Source organism: Notechis scutatus, chromosome 3 (genome assembly GCF_049901735.1).
Source record: "Notechis scutatus isolate UNSWTSFEM ecotype Mainland chromosome 3, rNotScu1.2, whole genome shotgun sequence".
NCBI lineage: Eukaryota > Metazoa > Chordata > Lepidosauria > Squamata > Elapidae > Notechis > Notechis scutatus.
In genome coordinates, this window is record NC_142011.1 from 107,421,386 (window position 1) to 107,443,495 (window position 22,110).

Here is a 22,110-nt window from a genome sequence, read left to right on the forward strand (position 1 = left end):
AAAAAATGGAAAGAGCATCAGCTGGGGAAAAACTCCTTAATGGGTTGCAACAAACATAAACAAAGCATTAACTGTTTCCTCCACTACCTACTAAAGGCATCTTCTTTGCAAAGACTACTGGGAATAGCTATCTTCCTGATGCAAAGAACAGTGAAACTCCTCCAGCATGACTGTTGGGGTCCCAGATACCCGAGATCAGAAACATTCCTCTAAATTTCCCCGTGGCTGACTAGGGAATTCTGGGAGTTGAAGTCTACAAGACTTAAAACTGCCAAGGTTGGACACCCCACCCTAGATTAATGCTACTTGCCTTTCTTAAAACCTGCAGGCAAATGAAAAGGCAAATCTACCTTTACATGCTGCTTCACTCAGATAAACTGCTTAGATGGCAATGTTTGGGTGGAGGACAAATATCTACAGTAAGATATTATACCAATCTAGGGAGCAAACCTAATGTGAATTGCTACTTTTTTATCTTTTGTTAATTATATGAAACACAATCAGATACAGATAGTTCAATTTTTATCAACAGTACAGTGAATTTCAACCTTGGCACCCCTAGCCACACCTAGTCCCTTTGAAATTATCCCATCTAGGAATAAGCACTTGAAATTGGGCAGTCTCCACTGGCATGTGAGAGAGTTGTTCTCCTAAACATCTTAGCTCCATGGAGAGCAGATGTGAAGAGATGTTCCTGGGGAGATAATACCTTACTTTCTGAAATTGCTGTGCTATAGAAAAGCATTTCTTCCCCGCATAGCTCTAATTAGGTTGGCATTTTTTTTCCAAGCATAGACATAGCTGCAGGCTACACATTAAGCCTGACACATAGTGGGATGGAAGTGGCTAGATGACACATCAACTGTCTTGAAAACAAGTACCTTATAACACAACAAACATCTGTGTGAGCCACAATTACCATGTTTACGTCATATTGGTTTTCGTCTTTCCTAAGATACTTTTTGTTGTTCTGATTCCTTTGTTAGGAATCCCTATGCTTTGCACCCTTCCGGCAAGTTTTGTAATTTGAAAATTCTTCATTTCTTGCAGGACTGTGGTAGCAAGGTATCATATAATTCACAAAATGTGGCAGGAAGTAGCTTTATTTCTATAGAGAAGGTGTTCACTCTATGACCATGCTGATTAGACTTTATGGGGGCTGCAGTCCAATACATTCCAAGGATTTGGGTCTACGGAAGGCTGATGTATGTGTAAATCAAGAACCGCAGTGGTGCAGCGGTTAGAATGCAGTATTGCAGGTGAATTCTGCTGAATATTGGCTGCCAGCAGTTTGGCAATTTGATTCTCACCAGCTCATGATTGACTCATCCTTCCATCCTTCCAAGGTTTGTAAAATGAGGAGCCAGATTGTTGCGGCCAATAGGCTGACTCTGTAAACTGCTTAGAGAAAGCTGTAAAGCACTGTGAAGCAGTATATAAGTCTAAGGGCTATTGCTATTGCTTAAATATTGAATCACCAAGATTTATACATCTTATTAAGCTAGAAAACAGCTCACCTCCTAATGGTTTAGAATCAATATTCTAACTGACCCTAATAATAACAGGGGTGACTATTTAGTTGCCTAAGAGGCAATATATGTTTGGATTATTATGAAATGAAGTCTTTATTTCAGATATGGGCAATGATATTCTTGACAGTGAGCAAAAACTTGCACAGAAAACCTTTTAACTTTGAAACCAGCACCCTTAAATTATTTTCTCAAACTCATGGGCTAAGCATGTGGCTTCTTTTATGCACAGTTCAGACATTCATATAGCCTGAATTGCTGAACGTTTGCACTTTCAAGAAAATCCCACATGAAGTTCTTCTATCGGATCTCAGCTTTTACGTGCAAGTATTCTCATTCCAAACAGTTTCTATTTGGTGAAATGTCAAAATATTCCAGAACTCATTGAACCTGAACTGGCAGATTGTTATGGGCTTCTTTTGGAAAGAGAGTGAGTGCAGACAAAAGCTTTGCCCATTGGGTAAAAGGTAAGTCAGAGCATCCCCAGGTTGCTGGAGGAACCAATTTCTGTTACTGAGGTGTAAGAACAAACAGTGGTAATTTTGCAATTCAGCCAAGGAAAGAAAGGAAAGATTTTGCCTTCTCTCCAGCAACATGATTCCATTTCAGTTCAAGAGGATCCAGAACTAAGGACCCATATCTAGATAGCTAGCTTAACTTGCCATCATCTAGTCTATAAGGCAACACAAAGCATACCGGGTCAAATTTGCTCCGTTTAAATAACCAGTCTCTAATCCTTTTCAGAAATTTGCACCATGAGTGGTGCTACCCTGTATTAATGCAGAGCAAGAGAAGTTGCACTGTTAGATGGATTATCCTCCAGTGTGAATATCATCCACCAACTTCTCTTACTAGCATGATCTGGAGCTGTGGCTGGGGGAAGACGTACATTCTGTCAGATAGCTGGAGAGGCAGCTTAGCTAGAGCCTGAGATGGGAGGGATCTCTGTAAAGCAGGAGAGACTCTCCCCTCCTACCTTATTGGATCACCTGCAACATCTGATCCAATGGAGTGCACCTTCAGTCACCTTAGCCCACTGCAAATACATTAGGCCACTTTAGTCTAGTTGTTAAGGCACCAGGCTAGAAACCAAGAGATTGTAAGTTCTAGTTCCACCTTAGGCATGGAAGCTGGCTGGGTGACTTTGGGTCAGTTTTTCTCTCCCAGCCCACTGAAGGAAGATGTGTTAGGTATGATTGTTGCCTTGCATTTGTTTTAAAAATAATAAAAGCAGGATTCAAAACAAACCAACAAATAATTCAGTCAATGTCCCATTCAAGATAAGGACAGTCCTGCATTTTTTTAAATGCCCGAAGCTTTGTACAAAAAGAAATGAATTGTACCCTTCCATCCATTTCCCTCCAATATGGATGCTTCTAAACCTTAGCAAAAAATATCTCATTATAATGAAATGAGCTGGCTACAAAGCTGTCATTCTTGCTATATTAAAAATCCAATTGAAATCTGTGAAGGTAGCATGATATACCACCAAGTTTGTAACTAGGCACCTTTTCCATCATTTCTATGCATAGTTATAGTCTGCAATGGGCAGTCCCTGCTGAATGAGGTAATAAATTCTAAATAAAATTAATATTATTTCAGATTGAAGGACAGGAATTCACTTTAAGCATTTTTCTACACTGCCACTATTTACATTGCATAATTGAAATACATTATTTCTATGCAAAAAGGGTTGAGGGAGAGGAGAATTTTTAAAAACCTAAGCAGCAGCCTGGGTTTTTGTGCGCCTATTGTTGGTGTTACGCTTACTCAATCAAACCCACATTCTTCTTAAAGGAAAAGGGACAAAGAGTCCATAAGCTCTGCAGAGCTCCAACACTTGTAGCTCATAGATAATTGCAGCTAATCCACAGATAAGTTGGTTCAGCTTCCAAACTCAGCTTTTGTTATGAGTTGCAGAGCTGCTTTGGAATTGGTGCAAAATTCCTGTGGTCTGTAACCCAAAGATTTGCAATGAAGTTGGGTATGAACAAAGAATGTTAATTCGAAGCTTGTAGCTAAATTGCAACATGCAAAGAACCAATTCGTCCAAGGAGATAGCAAGTAAATGAACGTAGAAATTTTGGAAAGGGGATAGCAAACTCATACCAGACCTGCAGATTTGTAGCTTACTAACCCAGTCCCGGGAGAAGGAAAAAGATTTATTTATTTATTTATTTATTTATTTATTTGATTTGCCAATTGTTTACAAGATAATAAGTATAAGTGTATACATAGTTGTGAATACATGAAATGGGTACATATAAGAAAAATAAAAGAAGAATAAGAGAAACAATAGGACAGGGACGGTAGGCACATTGGTGCGCTTATGCACGCCCCCTACAGACCTCTTAGGAAAGGGGTGAGGTCAATAGTAGACAGTCTAAGGTTAAAGTTTTTGGGGTTTGGGGAAGAAACTACAGAGTCGGGTAGAGTATTCCAGACATTGACCACTCTATTGCTGAAGTCGTATTTCCTGCAATCAAGTTTGGTGCGGTTAACTTTGAGTTTGTATCTATTGTGTGCTCTTGTGTTGTTATGGTTGAAGCTGAAGTATTCATTGACAGGTAGGACATTGCAATGTATGATTTTATATACCATGCTTAAATCAGACCGAAGACGGCGTAATTCAAGGTTTTCTAGTTCTAGAATTTCAAGTCTGGTGGCATAAGGTATTCTACAACGAGTAGAGGAGTGGAGAACTCTTCTTGTGAAATATTTCTGGACTTTCTCAATTGTGCTAATATCAGATACGTAATGTGGGTTCCAGACTGATGAACTGTATTCGAGTATTGGTCTAGCAAATGTTTTGTATGCTCTGGTTAGTAGTGTGATATTACCAGAGAAAAAGCTACGTAGGATTAGGTTAACAACTCTTAATGCCTTTTTGGCTATGTAGTTGCAGTGGGCTCTAGCACTTAGATCATTAGAGGTGAGTATTCCAAGGTCCTTTACAGAGCTTGGGTCATCAACAAGATCTTGACTATTCAGCTTGTATTTTATTTTCTGATTTTTTTGCCAATATGTAAGACAGAGCATTTATTTGTTGAGATTTGAAGTTGCCATTTGTTTGACCATTCTGATACATAGTCAAGATCTTTTTGTAGGGTAGCAGTATTGTCTGTGGTATTGAACAGCTTTACATCATCAGCGAAAAGAACGCAATTGCTCTTAATATGATCACAGAGGTCATTTATGTAGAGTATGAAGAGAGTTGGTCCTAGAACACTGCCTTGGGGACACCACTATTGACAGGTACAGAATTTGATAGGACGCTCCCAATTTTGACCATTTGTTGTCTGTTTGCCAGGAATGCTTCTATCCAGTTATTCAGTTGTCCAGAGATACCATAGGATTTTATTTTTAGGAGTAGTTTGTCGTGTACCACTGAATCAAAGGCTTTACAGAAGTCTATGTAGATTGCGTCTATTGCTTTGCCCTGGTCGAGTTGTGTCGTCCATATGTTTTTGCAGTGTAAGAGTTGCAGATTACAGGATAGTTTTTTCTGAAACCAAATTGTTTATTGGAGAGTAGGTTGTTTGTCTCTAAGTGGAGGATAATGGATTGGTTAATAATTGATTCCATGACTTTACAGGTGACGCAGCATAAGGAGATTGGTCTGTAATTTTCAACTAGGCTTGGGTCTCCCTTTTTGAAGATGGGGATGACTGTGGCTTGTGACCATAGGTTAGGCAAGGAGCTGGTCCTGAAAGATTTTTCAAAGATTATGCTTAGAAGTTTGGCTATGGCAGTGGATAGCTTTTTTAAGAAGTAGGCACATACTGAGCTGAAGAATGTGTTAAAGATGTTGGCTTTAGTGGTGTCGTCGTTGCAGTCTTTACCATCAGGTCCTATCAAGGGTGGGATAGACCTTGAGTCTTTTAGTTTGTTGTTTACAAAATTGTAAAAAGCACGGGTGGAATTGGTGCTTAGAAGGTTTTCCTCTTGTTTAATGTGATAATTGATGCATTCGGTCTTTATCTGGTGGCATAAATTTTTGTATCGGCTTTTGAAATTGGCAACGTGACCAGATTTGTTTTTCCGCCAGAGTGATCTCTTTTTGGATTGAAGTTTCCTTATTGTTATGGGTAATCTGCTTTTTGTTTTGTTTTGGGAGTTGTTGTTGGTACATATAGTTTGATGACTCTTTTGACTTCAAGTAAAAATATGTTATAATGGTCTTCAACAGTATTGCATCCAGTGAATAGAGATTGCCAATCAAGGGATGAGAGATCGTTGTCTATAAGATCATAGTTGCCTTTTTTGAAGTTACAATTGGGGATTACATCATTGTGGTGATTTTTGTGTGGGCGTATGTTGAGACAAAAGTCAATCATATTGTGGTCACTGCTGGAAAAGGGTTCTTTAGTTTGTATTCCGTAAATTAAATTCAAACTATTGCAGAAGATGAGATCGAGGCAGTTGTTTAGTCTAGTGTTGTTGGTTACTAGTTGTTCCAGTCCCAGATTTGTAATAGCATTGTAGAAGGTTGTGTGTATGATTTCAGTTGTACATTCATTTAGGGTCCAGTCAATATGAGGTAGATTGAAATCACCAAGAAAGATAAAAGGGTATGAAAACTAGTTTAAGGGGAGAAAAGAAAAATCTAAGTATAGATGTGACAGGTGAGATGAAAAAGAGGAGAAAAAGAAAAGAAAACTGGAGCTAGCAGGTGGGGACACTTTCTGTGGTCCCAAAATTGTGAACAAGAGGTGAAGGGGAGAAAGCATAAGGCTTTGTGCAAAAAATGCCAGAGGAACAACTGACAGTTGTTGAGCTGAAGAAGCTTCTTGGATGAGAAGCAAAATGTCTTCAAAGAAAAAGCAGAAAGTCCCGTTGCCTCTTGAAAAAGCATCTTTGGGACAATTGACAGTTGAGTTAATATGATACCTGAAGAGCTGGGGGTGAAAACAAGCTGAGAAGCATGCTGGACTTTGCTGGAGGTATGGGGAGAATGGGGAGTAAAGATGCTAGAATGAAAGGGGACAGGCAGATTGAAGACCTGATCCATGAAGGCAGAAATAAGGAGCCATGAATATCAGATGTTGGCAGAGACAATTATACTGAATGCATTTTTCAAGAGGAGAGAGAGAGAGAGAGAGAGAGAGAGAGAGATGAAACTTGAGAAATATACTGCATATTTTAAAGTGGTTCATAGTTTAATGTTGCAGAAAGTTACAACCGTGCCTGCCTGCTATTATTCATATACTGTATGTTGTTTCATACAGTATAGAGTTTTTACAGATTACAGATTAACAGAGTTGGAAGGGATCTCGAAAGTCTTCTAGTCCAACCCCCAGGTTGAGCAGGAAACCCTATACCATTTCAGAAAAATGGTTGTCCGGTCTCTTTTTGAAAGCCTCTAGTGATGGAGCACCCACAACTTCTGAATGCAAGCCATTCCATTTCTCCCACCATTAGGAAATTTCTCCTTGCTTCTCTCCTTGGTTAGTTTCCAACCATTGTTTTTTTGTCTTGCCTTTTGTTGCTTTGGAAAATAGTTTGACCTCCTCGTCTTTGTAGGATCCCCTCAAATATTGGAACATTGCTATCATGTTTCCCTTAATCCAGGGATGTCAAACTCATGGCCTGTGGGCCAGAGGCATCATGTGCTAGCCCCACCCCCACCTGGTTAAGCGAAGGGGGGGAAAGTCCTGATACGTCACGTAACAACGCCATGATGATGCGAGTTTGACACCCCTGCCCTAATCCTTCTTTTCATTAGACTAGACATATCTTGTAATTATATCATTTCCTAATGATGTAAGCAGTAAACAATAAAAAAGGAAATTCTTTTTCTTATAGGATGCCCCAGTAGGGGGAAAAAAGTCTAAGAGTCCCCTACTGATGGAAAAGTTTGGTAGCAGCAATGCAAATAATCTGTTCATAAGAGGAGAGGAAACACTTGGGATGTCAGGGGTGGAGTAGTGGGGGATGGGAAGTTAAGTTCTCCAATTTAGGACGGGGTTCTGTGTTGCTTTTGTGTTAAAGCTGAACCTACACATGAAGTGCTTGTAGGCTTCACTCAGAAGCTTTATTTACGAACAGTCTTGATATTTTAAAATTCATTAAAACTTCAGGTCATGCTAACTGGCATCCAGTATAGAAGAGTCTGTCTTTGCAAATCCTGTTGAAGATTTTCAGATTGTAGGATTATTTATAGACATCACTGCTCCTAAATATAGAATCTAATGTATTAGGAAATGCTTCAGCACTTTACTTTTTATTATGATTATGATTTGCACAAAAAAACCATTTCCTTGTCATACTAAGTGAGCTTTTTACCTCAGAAAAAAATCTTGGAAGATTGTTCCATTTTCTTTCAGCCTCACCAATTTTTTTCTCCTCTTCACTCTAATAGCCTTTGTTCCTGCTGTAAATGGTTATGTTCTTATAGATGTGGTGATGACACCTGGCTTAAATGGCTTTAAAAGGGATAAGATAAATGCATGGAGGATCGGTTTTGATAGCTAAGTGAAATCTCTGCCCATGCAGTCTACAGTATATCTTCATAATTTGACCTGCTGCAGTGCAAGTAATGAGATAAAATTGTGTCTTCATTGCATTGCCTGTGGATCTTTTAGAAGCATGTGTTGCCCAGTTGTGGAAAGTAGGCATTAGACTAGATCAGTGATGGTGAACCAATGACACGAGTGTCAAAGGTGATGTGCCATGGTGTTTTGAGTGACACACTAGTGTTTATCAACACTCAACAAAAATTATTCTCCCTGTTTGAATTACCAGAGAAATTGATATAAATACAAGAAATATGCAACTAGCAACACTCAAAGCTTAAAACGATTCTCACCATCCATATCAGTTCATGATAGGTCATCTTCAGAATTGTGATTGGTGGTGATATGAGAGCAATGTGCAAAATGTGATTGGACTATGACAGGAGACTGCCAATTGCTGCACAGGATGATTGTGCAGTGAAGCTCATTTTCAAGGTACAAGTGCAGAGGATATTAGCAACTGCAATATCCTTTAAAATGAGTGTTCTATCAGTGTTTGTCTGAAATCAGTTTTTGCATTCATGTGTGAACAGGATGTGTGTGGAATTATAAATGAATATGTAAAGAATTGTGACACACAACTCTAGTCAAGCTAGGCATTTTCTGATTTTTTTTATATTCTAAGTTCGAAAGTTAGCCACTGCTGGACTAGATCTGGGAAGAGTTCTCTCCATCCTCCACTATCACCATTTACATTTTATAATGTTTACAACTGTTTACTTAATGTTTCTGAAGGACCATTTTGGACAGGATGTGTGCTAGTTATATGGAAGGATGGAAGGTGACAGGCAACACTTAGACTGGAATTGATAGGTTCCATTCCTTTCAATGTATCCATATTGCCTCTAGCAAAAATTGATAGCTGAAATAAGTAAAAATTCAGCCAGAAGCTCCAATTGTTGGTGCAACTGATGCTTTTCAGAATAAAATTAGCATAAGACAGTTGGTTGCCCTTTGGAGTTTATTCTCCAAATGTAGAGAATTGAATGCTGGTGAGGCAAGAAAGCCTGTTCATAATTATGTAGGTGAGGATGTGTACAACATACATAGTTAAAAGTGTTCTCTTGTTCTCCTGTATAATTTCAGCTCTAACTTGAAATGGAAAATGAAATTCTATAAACACTATTTATAGAGTGTTTTTCTGTCTGTCTTATGAGGTCATTAACAGGAGAACTTAACATAAGAGAGACTTCCGTTAATTTATTTTTTAGAAATGTCTTAAGCTTCTACAAAGGTTTCATGCCTTCAGTTTGCTTTTCTCCCAATCCTCTCAAACAAACCTAAAAAGTTCAGCATTGCTTAGATGATAAATAGGGAAAAGGAAAGGCAGCTTTTTGAAGTCCACATAAAATTAGGACAGACAGATCAATCTAAGGTAGCCATGTTAGTTGCTGTCATGGATTCAGTCTGAAGAAAAAGCACAACACTGAAGAGGAGAACCATGTTTGTTGCAAGGATCTTTGAGGGATCTGAACAATGAAAAAACATCTCTATGTTGTAGTTTCTTGTAAGAGCTTCTCTTAAGCTGGTGAGGATGCTTCTATGCTTTGGTTTATATAGGATTGGGGGGTGGGGGCTTTGTTGGGGACAGGGAGGATCAATCTGGGTCTGCTATGATTAGGTTTGACCCTGGCCATGATTAAAAGACAGAGAAGAAAAGACTATGCAGTCTCCATTTTCTTACATTTATTTTCTCCAATATATTAAATGAAGAGCATACTGGGGTTCATAAGATATGCAGAATCATCTCAAAGAGGATGTCTGTTAGAAAACAGCTTTGCTGCTTAAACATCGCTAGATAGTTTGTTATTATCTTTTTCTTCTTATCACTTCTGGGCAATCACTAGTAAGCAAATCAGGAAATGGCCTAGTGGCTGAACTTGCCTTCCCTAAATTTCAATATAAAAAGTAATATTTTTAAATGTGCATTTCACAAATGCTGTGTGAAAAGAAATGACATGTGAAATGTTTAATGGGAAGCAGAATTCAGGTCTATTTTGGCTTCTCAGCATAAGGCCAACTCAATAAATATTGGGGATATTGATGAGCCTTATCAATACATAAAGTCAGAATCAAAAACTCTGTTTTCAGAAATCCAAGAAAAGTTTGTGAAATGCTTGAAATAATCTTTTTTTTTCACATTCCAGCCTCTGTAAACAGATTGTGTATTTTCACTTATTTTATATTGGCGATTCCATGCACGTGTGTTGTCTACTTGAGGGTACATATGAATGAGTGTAAGAAATGAAATGTATATGGTACAACTGGGTTTACTTTATTCCAATGTAAATTCAAACAACATAGTCTGGATTAGGATCCTCATGCATGCTGAAGGCTAGTTTTTATGTTTCCTTGTTCAAAGAAAATGAGATGAAGCCATGCTGCCAATGTTCAGCTACCAAACTCACAAGGAGGTATATAAAAGGGAGTTGTGGTAGCCACATCTCCTCCTCGGGTTATGGGTTATCGATCCTTCACTTAACAGCACTTGTGTACTCTAGTTTCTTCTTAACTGGTATGAACAAAGAATCTACAAAAATTCAGAAGCACAGAAACAGGAGGGTGCTGCCTTAAGAATTCTTGGTTGTGTTGACTTGGAGTGTTAAGGGTAGAAAGGAGACAGATTGTTTCTGCCTTCAGTACTATTAATCCTGTGCATTTTGTCAGTGCTAAATCCACTGCAAATAATAAAAAATAAACCTGCCTTGCATTAAATCCTGAGCAGCCCATTAAAAACTGTGTACACAGTGAAACAAACACATGATTAAATGAGGCCTACAGCAGTATTTTTATAAAACGCCCCTCTAAATAACGTTATGGAAAAGAACCATTCGGAGCTGATTAACCTCAGTTCAGGAAGATCATTTATATCAAATCATTATGCTTAGTTGATTAAAAATGAATTAATTCCTACAGCTTTCCCAACCACTGCCTCTCCTCATAAATCTAACATGAAGTTGAAGGGAGGGGGGACCTTAGAATGTAAAACCTAAACATGCCATTCTTAACTAGTTGCAAACCCAAATATGTGGGGGTTTTATAGGAAAATATGTGCAAGTATTTACTCATTCAGCTCTGATCTAAGCCTTGATGGGTTGAATGTTCCTAAGAATTACCTTCAGGGAATATATTCAAAGTATGGGAGGATCTTATCTCCTACTATCTTACTGTGACTATCTCACTGTCACTGTAGAAATGGCTAAATTTCAAGACTCATTATAGCTAAGAGCCAAACCAGATGTGGCTTTTGCATCTTTTGTGTGTGTCTTTGTGTGTGTACCTTTTGAATATCTGGGGGGGGGGTGTTCCTTTTTGCTGCAAAAAGTTGCATGTAGTTCAAGGGAACAGACACCATCTACCTAATTTAACTATGGTTCAGCATCACCTCACCTCATCCCTATGTTAAGGCCAAGCAGAGATTATCGGCAGCAATAAATGGGAAGGAAAATTAGGAAAGGGGTCAGCTCTGATCAACCCTACTATGTCTTTTAATTCCTTAAAAAATCATTCTTCATACCTATAAATGCTATATAAGACACCTCAACAATAGAATAATGGGAAAAATTACTGCCGCCTCTTGCCTGCTTTGATTGTCCATTGTCCTGAATTTAATTAGCAAATGGGGCCAAGGAGATCAAGTCTCTGAACAATCCTTATCCATGCAACCCAGTGGGTTATGTTGGGCATGCTGTAACAAAGTGGTTATGGACTAAAAGAGAACAATCCCGAGAACATTGTCCTGACTAGCTTGGAGGACAGATCGGATGCAATCATCAGGAGAATGTTAGGAGTTCAGGAAACCAGTGTTGACTATTTTATTCAGTTTTGTTTTTCTGAGTGAAGTATATGACTCTGGATGGTAAAGTGTCCCCCTGACTCGCGTAGAATGAGTGTAATTAAATTGCATTTAGGTACTCTGAGTGGCTTTTCCTTTTCAGTGTGGCGTTTTGCAGTCTTGTACCCACTTTTCACCAGAGGCTTTTTAAAGCAAGAAAGGAGGAAAAACAAGGTTCATAAAACTGATTTTTGAACCATGCAACAGCCAGCAGCTTGAGCAGCAGTATGATAGGCTGTTTGCCAAAGGGAAAACATCTTTGGGGAGCTGTGAGACAAAAACATTGGACAAGGACTAAAATTAGAAATATCCTCAAGTCTCAAACTAGGCTGCATGCAGTTTCTATCCAGTAACCCCACAAGTTTACAGAGACACATAATGGGAGTCATTCTGCTGATTTCATGAAGCCTATTTGAACCAGAAAATTTCAAAAAAAAAAAACTAAAAAAAGAGAAAGGTTCATTTCTAATTTGTTGATATCTGTATATAACAAAACCATTTATGGGAGAGAACACTAACGTTTGCCAGGTCAGTAAAGACATTTCTTTCCTGCACAGTTAAAGCAAACAATCAAATGTGAACCTCTCACATTTAGTTGTGTGGCATCAGATTAATAATGCTGTAGAATATTTTGATAGCAAACTCTACCAGTCCTTGTTAACATGTATAAGTTTTATGAGGATCACATTTTCCCATTTTTATACTTGTAATGTTGTAGCCTATTATAGACAAATCAAAACTCATTTTACCTCCTTTCTTTCTTTTTTCTTTTCTTTCTTTCTTTCTTTCTTTCTTTCTTTCTTTCTTTCTTTCTTTCTTTCTTTCTTTCTTTCTTTCTTTCTTTCTTTCTTTCTTTCTTTCTTTCTTTCCTTCCTTCCTTCCTTCCTTCCTTCCTTCCTTCCTTTCTTCCTTCCTCTCTCTTATACTCTCTCACATGTATTGACCTTACACACCGATTTACAATTAAAATTTGATCCAGATTCCTATTTTTAGAGTTCAAATATTATCAAGCAATTTGAAAACATCTTGAGAAGAATTTCTAATGGTTACCCATATGTATTTTAATTTTTTTCTTTTAAAAAAATCATTGAATATTGCAGCAAAAGTTTCATATTCTTTAATAAATTTTGAACAGCCAATTATTCACAATTATTTTCTAGCAACATTTTGCAGTGTTTTCTGCATTTTGAAATTATACCTTGGGCTTTCTTTGTTACTTTCAGCTAAAATATGTGACTTTTTCCCACTTAGCACTTTTTGTAGAGTAATAACCTTTTAATATCTCATCAGAACTACAATTCTTTCAGTTCCATGGACTTTACTCCTAAATAGGTAAGATTACCCCCATAATAGAAAAAAATATGCCCATTCATGAAATTAAGGCCAAGTATACTTTGAGTGGCAGGCTGGGGGCATATTTAATTATTTAAATAGGGCAGAGTATGACATCAGCTTGTTAGGGTAGGCCAGTTGAGTTGCTGTCGTACAGATGAAGTCTGGAAAGAGTACATCTTGAGTAGAAGAGAAGAAAGTTATCTCCCTATCTTGATTGGCTTAATGTCTTGGTGGTGCCCCCTTATTTGTAGATTTACTTTTCCAAGATAAACAAGGAAGTTTGGGTCCACTTCGTAAAACCTAACAAAGTTAATATTAGCCCCACAGTAGGCCATGCATTAACCAGGACATATATTTTTCCTATGAGAATTTATGCTAGCCCTTAGGAAAACTAAGTTTCTCAGTCACTGATAGGACTAGGTGTTATTTTTCTATATAGTGTACCTGCTATTAGAGAGAAGTAAACCAAGATTCATCCCGTGCTGGCTTAATCTTGTCACCAGAATCAGATTATCCACTGAAGTCTAGTAAGGGGGATTGATGATGGACAAAATGCTTTTTTGGGAAAATGTTTGGATCATCAAAATTTGGGTTCTTATTTAGAACAGGGTGTTCAGGGCTGTCAAACTCCTGGCCTGCGGACCGGATGCATCACGCACTGGCCAAGCCCAGGCCCAGTTTAGCAAAGAGGGGGAAAGTTCCAAGATGTCACGTGATGCCACCATGATGATATGAGTTTGACATTCTTGATCTAGTAGCTCTCTAAGTTTTTCTAGCCCAGATGTGACTATCTTACTGTCAAATTAAAGAAAAAAACAGCTTGGCTATTAAATGAGTTAACTCAATTTATAAATGAAGAGATTCACTTCCTATTAAGTTATCTTGACCTTATTTGATAGCATGATCAGTGGGGAAATTTACCCATTACTATCTCAGAAATGGTCAAAGTGCAAAGAAAATGTTTGGACACAAAATGATCTTCATTAAATGTTAGCATTCCAAAGACATTAATTCAGTGGAAAAGAATCAAAGAAGCAAATGATGCTTGTAAGAAACAAAGGTATCAGTTCATGCTCTAAATACCAAATGATGAAGTTACCAAGAGTCTTGATTATGTTACTGTTCTCTGTAGAAGCAGACAAACACCAATAACCTCAAAATGCATCAAAATGTGTATCAAAAGTTTCCAGCTACTGCAAAGTTATCAGATGTCATAGTAGTTCAAGGAGTTGAATTAATCACTTCGATGAACAATATACAGCTGCTGAATAGAGGCTGGACAAGAGAAATCAGAAATAAATATAATTACAGAACAATTCCACAGTGTTGTATGTTACTATTGAGAGCAGATACTCTATTCTGTCACATTCCAACAATCTCTGCTTTCAAAACACACTTGAATGGAGATTTTAATCAGTTTCCCAGCAAAAGAAAATGGGAAAAGTTATTTATGGAGAGATCACAATAACCTCAACATACTTCAAATACGCCACATTTAGGATGGAATCCTACATTTAGGCCAGTGGTGAGATTCAATTTTTTTTACTACTGGTTCTGTGGGCGTGGCTTGGTGGGTGTGGTGTGGCTTGGTGGGCATGGCAGGGGAAGAATACTGCAAAATCTCCATTCCCGCCCCACTCCAGGGGAAGGATACTGTAAAATCCCTATTCCCTCCCCACCCCACTAACCTGCTTTCCAGCTCCATTCTCCCGTACAGGGCAACAACAACAACAAAAAACCCAGACAATCAGCTGGAACTTGGGAGGCAGAGAATAGATGGGGCGGGGCTAGTCAGAGGAATTACTCAAAAGTTCGGCTACTGGTTCTCCAGAACTGGTCAGAACCTGCTAAATACCACCTCTGATTTAGGCCCTTTCTCATGTGAGTTTCATGGGGCATGGACCAGGTAAGGGACTGTCCATTTTGGGTGGGCAGCATTTGGAGAACGCTCCTTCCTGGGTACATATCCTTACTCTACGGGTAATTCAAAAACAGGACAAAGCAATATTGTGGGCATTTGAAGTAAATTATGTCTTTAATATACTAGCTTTTCATTGACAATTTTTATTATTTATATATGCTTTTGATGATCTCCCACTCTACCTTCTTGTCCACCCCATTCAAAGTCCATTAGAATTAGAAGAAGCTTTAAATATTGCAAGATTGTGTTATTAGTACTCATGGTTTTGGTTTCCTATCTGGATTACCTCAAAAGCATAACATCAGTCTTGCAAATCTCAAAGCTCTCCCCCTCACAACACCACCTTTATTTTCCAGAGAACTAGGGACATAATTTCTCCATCTCCATCTCTCCATTGGACTCAGATTTCTCTCATCAGATCATTGTTTAGGCTGCAGCTTTTCCTCATGTCTCCCAAGGATATTCTTGCAGTCCATTACATCTGCTTTGAGGAGCCCTATTCTATCTCTATTTCCTGTTTGAAAGCATTGCAGTCACCTGAATTCTTTCCAAGGAAATGAATGACAAAAGTTAATATCTGTATATACTGCAAAATATTGTTTTAAGATTGGTACCACTAAGGATGATATATGGCTGTTTTGCTCATACACAACATGGAGCACAGCCAGAAAAGGGAAATTGCCCTAGCATGGTTATGTGGTAGTTTGATCAAGCAGAGAAAGGTCCTTGGAAGTAAACCTTAAGGGTAAGTCTCTCATTGTGGGGATTATTTTTGGATAAATATGAGAACAAGTTCCCCACCCATTGACCAATAGATATATTTAGCTCATGTGAAAACATTAGTTCCACTGTTATGGTAGTCCATCTCCACAATACAGATAGATTTAGCCAGTCACAAAACACCCAAATCTTGAGAAAACAAACAATATGGAAATTAAAAGATAATACCTGGATGAACAGTCTAAGTAAACGCTAGGGACCTAAGCCTCAAAATAACAATCTAATCTGCATTTTTAATATCTTTTTCAGAATCACATTCTAGTTCTTTTCCCTACCTCAGAAAATGTCATCATGCCAGGTACACTTTTCTGTCTTTCTCGAAGAATGCTCTCTCATGAACTCTCTAGGTCTAGAACTCAGTTCTGGTCTACGAAACATCCAGATGGTCACTAGATAGCAGCCAAGAGATTACAGAAAGCAACTGCTGCCATGTAGTGGTAATCCGGGTTTTTGTGGATCAGAGCTGGTAGTCCTATTCTCTCACATATACTCTCATTAGTCCAGAATCAATCCAGGCAATACCGAAAACAAAAATTTTGTGTCACTTAAAATCCTACTTAAATAAAAACAGAAACCTAAGTAAGGAATTTTATATGTACAAGGTATTTCTATGATCACAGTGGTTCCTATAACTACTATTTTGATTGCATCATGACTACAGAATTAAGCATTCACACTCAAAGTTGTCTCTCCATTACAGATATACAGTAACTGGTTTTATATAAATCCTCGCTCCAGGGGTCTACCTGGTCGGACCGATTCTATAGAACCAGTTGTTACGATTCTGTGCAGTTCGGACAACCGGCAAATCATGCCACTGGCTGGCCTCGCCCCTCCCCTCCCCTCCCACTCACTCCTTACCTGGAATGCATGCCATCCAACTTGCCTGCCTTGTGCCTTCGCCTAATTTTTGGTAAGTTGCTATTTCCCCCCCTTTTTTTTTTCATGACCATCAGCTGTTCCAACTATCAGCTATGAGGGGATATTTAGATTAGCTAGAAAGCAGGAAATTGTTGGATTTCTTGCTTTCTAGCTAATCTAAAAGCAGAGCTGAAACTTCCTTAGGACGGAAGCTTCTATTTTTCAGTGCAGACTCAGGCAATAGATTGCAGAAAGATAGATCTCTAAGTGAATCTGTGATTCTGTGAGCAGCTCAATCTGCCTGCCTGCTTTGGCTGATTTTGGGTAAAAGTTGCCCCTTTTTAATAAAAAATTCAATATTTACATAAATATTTACAATATTTACATACAAGCCATGCCCACCCAGTCACATGACCACCAAGCCACACCCATAAATTAGGCCACACCCACAGGACCGGTTGTTAAGAAATTTGAATCCCACCCCTGTAAGAAACACCGGGAAATATAGGAAAGCTACCTCTGACAAAGAAGTTTTAGTTCTTCTACCAGACTTGCAATCTCTGCCTTTCTGTTTTCATTTTTTCCTTTTGGAAATGGGCAGATGCTCTGATGTAAGCTTGGGCAGCAGCATAGTATAAGATCTTTAGATGTATATAGGTTTTCCCCAGACTTTAGAAGGCAATGCTACTTTCCCTTTTCTACTTTTTCAATTATGATTCTGGAATAGGTCAATCATTCCACACATACTCTGTTCTTGGCTAATGAAACCACTCAAATAAGCAGCAACCTTTGATCTCCTGCCATTAATAATATCAGCTTATGATGGGAAATATTTCTATTCAATATTCTGAACCTACATTTGGGATTTTTTCATTTGTTTTTCGATCTGGACATTTGGTGGGTTTTTGAAAGCAAACACACTTCTACGTGTTGCATCACTGTTTCACTTGTCATTCAGTTTTTCATCCTTTGCAACATATTTCAGTAGCAGCTGTTAACTTCCCAAATCTGGAATCATTAACAGCCATGACCATTAGCACAGCTGCTATTTTAGAGCAAGATTCTCTCTTTTTCTCCTCTCTGTACTCATCCCAAACAAAGGGTAAACTCAGGCTTGCGGTGGCCTTGGAAAAACCTGATGTTCACTCAACTGGGATTGAACTTGTACTGCGGTAATCTTCCATTTGCCTGTCTCCAAAATTTGTCAGATTCAATTTAGGGTTTTGGAGGCAGGTAGCAGGATTTAAAGAATGACAATCGAAAAGAGAAGTAACTGAGATAGATGGTGCTCCATTAGTTACACCAGAAAAAAAAAAACCTACACATATTTGATATTGCCATGTTGGATTGGGCTCCTTCCCTCAGTTAAACCAACTTCTTTTCCTTCCTCAGGCTTTCCCATTCCCATGGGTAAAAATGCGGCTAATAACATTTGCTTCCCTTGCAAGATCATTGTATGGTTTCATCCTTCAGTGTTCACCAATCCCTCTGGGACCTGAATGTGAAGCAATTATCTTATTAGTGGAATAACAGGCCCCTTTCTATTTTGGATTTGTACAGAAACATGATATCAAATAGGATTGGCTTTTACAAGAGCTAGGATGCTGTTGGCCGGAACGAAAGCATCCCGTTCACTCCTTCTGACATGCAGCCTGCAATCAAGAAAAGATCCATTGATTGCAGGGGATGTGTATAAAAATAATACAACAACATAGGAAAAAACTGGCTGTCCGCTGTATGAAAAAGAGAATGATCCTAGAATTACCAAAGCTTGAGGAAAGACTTTTCATGCAGAAGCAAGTTATGTTCTGCTAGGCTTAAGAAGCTCCTAGTTCATCAAACTAGACACTTCCATCTCAATTCTGATTCTGTCTTGATTAGGCCTATGTAATCCTTAGAATGAAGAAAGCTGCAGAACCTCAAAGTTGTCAAGATCCACTTTGCTTCAATAGAAGTCTTTTCTGCATAGGCCTGCACAGAAATCTGCTACAAACCAAGAAAGAGGCCATGTGGATGCAGCACATAGGCATGAACTATGAAATGATTGGCCAGTTTGTGCAGACATTTTCACATTTACATTTTTTTCATGTATTTATTGAGGAGAGTTTGGCACTCCTTCAGTCCAGTCCTACTCAGGCAGCTCACAAGTATATGTTAAAAATATAATAATAATAATCTTCTGGGGTGGAGCAACCCTAATTAATTTCTACAACAGAAGTTATTCCAATCAAAGTCTGATGGGAATAAGAATCATTGTGCATTTACAGTTGGGGTGAATTGTTTTGCAATATTTTAAATTTTCCATCTAAATAAAATAAAATAAAGAGAAATAATACAATCCCTGAATAATACAATATTACATCTCTGAAATCTTACACTGAAAATTATGATTCAAATTTTGGGTCGTTTTTTACCACAGATTATTAGACAATTTGTGTATGGAGATTCTCAGTCATGCAGGTCATGGTTGTTCCAAAGGTGCTTTTTCAAGAGGCAACTGGGCTTTCTGTTTTTTCTTTGAAGATGTTTCACTTCTCATCTAAGAAGCTTTTTTAGTTCTGATTGAATGGTGGGGAATGGAAGGATGACTAATGACCAGATGACTGCAAGGAATATAAATTCTTCCATTCCCCACCATTCAGTCAGAACTGAAGATGCTTCTTGGATGAGAAGCGAAACATCTTCAAAGAAAAACAAAGAAAGTCCAGTTTCCTCTTGAAAATGCACCTGTGGGATATTCGACCATTTATTTAGTGATACTTTCTCTTCCTCCAAAATTTCTACCAGCCACTTCAAGCCCATCTTCTACATTGCCAGAAATTGACCACAAGCAGTCTGCATTTGCCCCATGTCCTATGAAACTCTAAAAATCTTAGGGCCACTTCTTGTCAATAAGGCAGAAGAAAAATAATTCTTCTACTGGAAAAGAAAAATTCTTGGCTTCTCCTATATTTAAGCTGAAAGTTTGTACATGTGGAAGATTTATGCTCTTGGGGAGCAATATGGCTTCCTCAGGCCTATCATTATTGGATTAGTAATGTTTAAATTATTAGACTAAACCATACGAAGAATAGTTGCAGGTTTTGGGTATGGCTAGTCTAAAGAAAAGAAGAATTAGGGTTAACATGATAGCAGTATTCCAGTATTTGAGGGGCTTCCACAAAGAAGATGATCGGAAACTAATCAAAGAGAGAAGCAACCTGGAATTAAGGAGAAACTTCCTAATACTGAGATCAATTAACCAGTGGAATAGCTTGCCTCCAGAAATCGTGAAGTTTTTAAGAAGAGACTGGACAGTCACTTGTCTGAGATGGTCTAGGTTCTCCTGCTTGAGCAGGGGGTGGACTAGAAGACCTCCAAGGTCTATTCTGTTGTAAATTGAATCTCTACTGCTTTGGTACTCAGGTTTAGACAGACTTAGATATTCTGTAATGACTATGACTTAGAGTATTCCGTAATGAATATAGGTGTGTTTCTAAAGTATAAACTGACTTCAGAAGGAAATACAAGATTTGTCCCATATTTTGTGCATATTTCTTGGCTTAATAACTATTAATTTCCAATTCAAAAGTGCTTTATCCTTTCTCCTGAACCACTGAATTGAATATTCTCATTGGGGACAAGTGTCAGATGAAGTAATTCAGAAACCAGTTGCAATTTCTGCTTTTCTTGTAAGAATTAAATAAAAGGAAAGACAAAACAGTCTAAAAGTAGGCAGTCTTGAAGTTATTCTAATAAGTTAAGGAGAAAAAAAGCTCTTTTCTCCCAAAACTCTGTTGTTCCCTTTGAATGAGAAGATGTAATCTGTTACATGTCTCTTTTGCTCTCTCTAGGTGGTTCAGAAGTTTTGGCTTGATAAACGTCAGTTGTTTTGGAGAACTGAATCAAGAAGCATATCGTGTGTTGGGAACTTCAAATAGCCTGTTGTAGCACGTAGCAGGTACTGGACTACCTTTATTTTTCCTTCATTGTCCTTCAGCATGTAGTGCTTTGCTGGTTCAATTTGGTAAGAAGTTGTGACAAACTAAAAGGAGAACTCTACTCTGCACAACTATTCTACATCTACCTTTTAATGGCAAGGCTTTTGTTCCTGTTCTGTCAGCTTATTCTGAGGTATTGGGAAGCCCAAGGATCATTTACCATCTGTGAATTGCATTTAACCAAAGCCTTGCAGGACTCAGGACCCACACAAGGCACTAAGTAGATCTGAATATGCTTCGGATCCCAGCTTCAGGCTTTTTACCACATCTGACAAATCGTTTTCAGATGGTAGACCTTGTCAGGGAAGGGGGAGGCTGCCTAAATAGCAAGCCCAAAGACATTAACATGCATACAGCAGCTAATGATTGGGTGCCAGATTTTGCTAGACTGCATGAAGGCTTCATAATCACATGAACGTAAGGAAATAATAGTTGATCAAGTTATTTTCAAGTAAGTCACTTAAGGGTGCTGGTTACTTCATGACTGGAAATAAAAGCTTATTGCTATGTTTGTTCATGTTGAGAGTGCTGCTGTATTCCTCTGTTACCTGACCACTGATGAGCTCACACAAATCATACTTTGAATTGAGGGGTCCTTAGTGCTACCTGAGCTTGCTTGTTTTCTTGCAGAGGTTTCATTACCCAAATTAGGTGCTAGTGCTGATGATGTTACCTAGTTTGGGTAATGAAACGTCTGCAAGAAAACAAGCAAGCTGAGGGAAAACCAAGGATCTCTCATGCCAATCCTGATGAACATGTATTCTCCTTTGTCAATACTTTGAATAATTTACTAACCTAATTCAGTGTTTTCAAATGTCGAGCATAAAACAACCTTATCCATATAGTTCTTGCCATTAGTCTTGATGTGGTGGAAAGAGAAACAAACTGGAGCTCCTCTTTAATTTCAGAGCTTTCCACAAGCTCTATATATCTCTTTCTCCCTTGTGAGGTACCCCGTGGATATGATCAACGGCCGTGACTGCACAAAACTTTTTAAAGAACTAGTTATTTTGGCTGCATGCTGAAGTCTTTTTAACACCCTCCCAGCCCCCCTGCACTCCAGAAAAACTTTTGTTTACCACATAAAGAGCTATTTTTAGACAACCCATAGGAAACCAAAGCCATCTGCACAATTGGGTATGTTATGATTCAATATATAGCACAACGTGGTGTTGGCCCTATTAATCAACTACAGGGAACATTTGTTTTAGACAAAAGCATGTTGTGAATGAAAGACTACATGCAATACTCAAACCCTTGCTGACATTGTGTATTACATCCCATAAACGATTTGTAGGAGACACCAGCAAGAGAATAAGGAAAGGAGATAACCAGAGGGCTGATGGATAATAAC

General features: G+C 38.4%; 1 protein-coding gene across 3 annotated transcripts in view; it reads left to right on the plus strand.

Annotated features, from left to right (window-relative positions):
• Positions 1-22,110, plus strand: part of TNR (tenascin R) — a 481,637-nt gene that overhangs the window by 241,401 nt on the left and 218,126 nt on the right. For all 3 annotated transcript variants that reach the window (XM_087960907.1, XM_026669153.2, XM_087960908.1), the window contains one exon: positions 20,610-20,716. The gene's annotated coding sequence lies outside the window, so the exon portion shown is untranslated. The remainder of the gene's footprint in view (positions 1-20,609; positions 20,717-22,110) is intronic.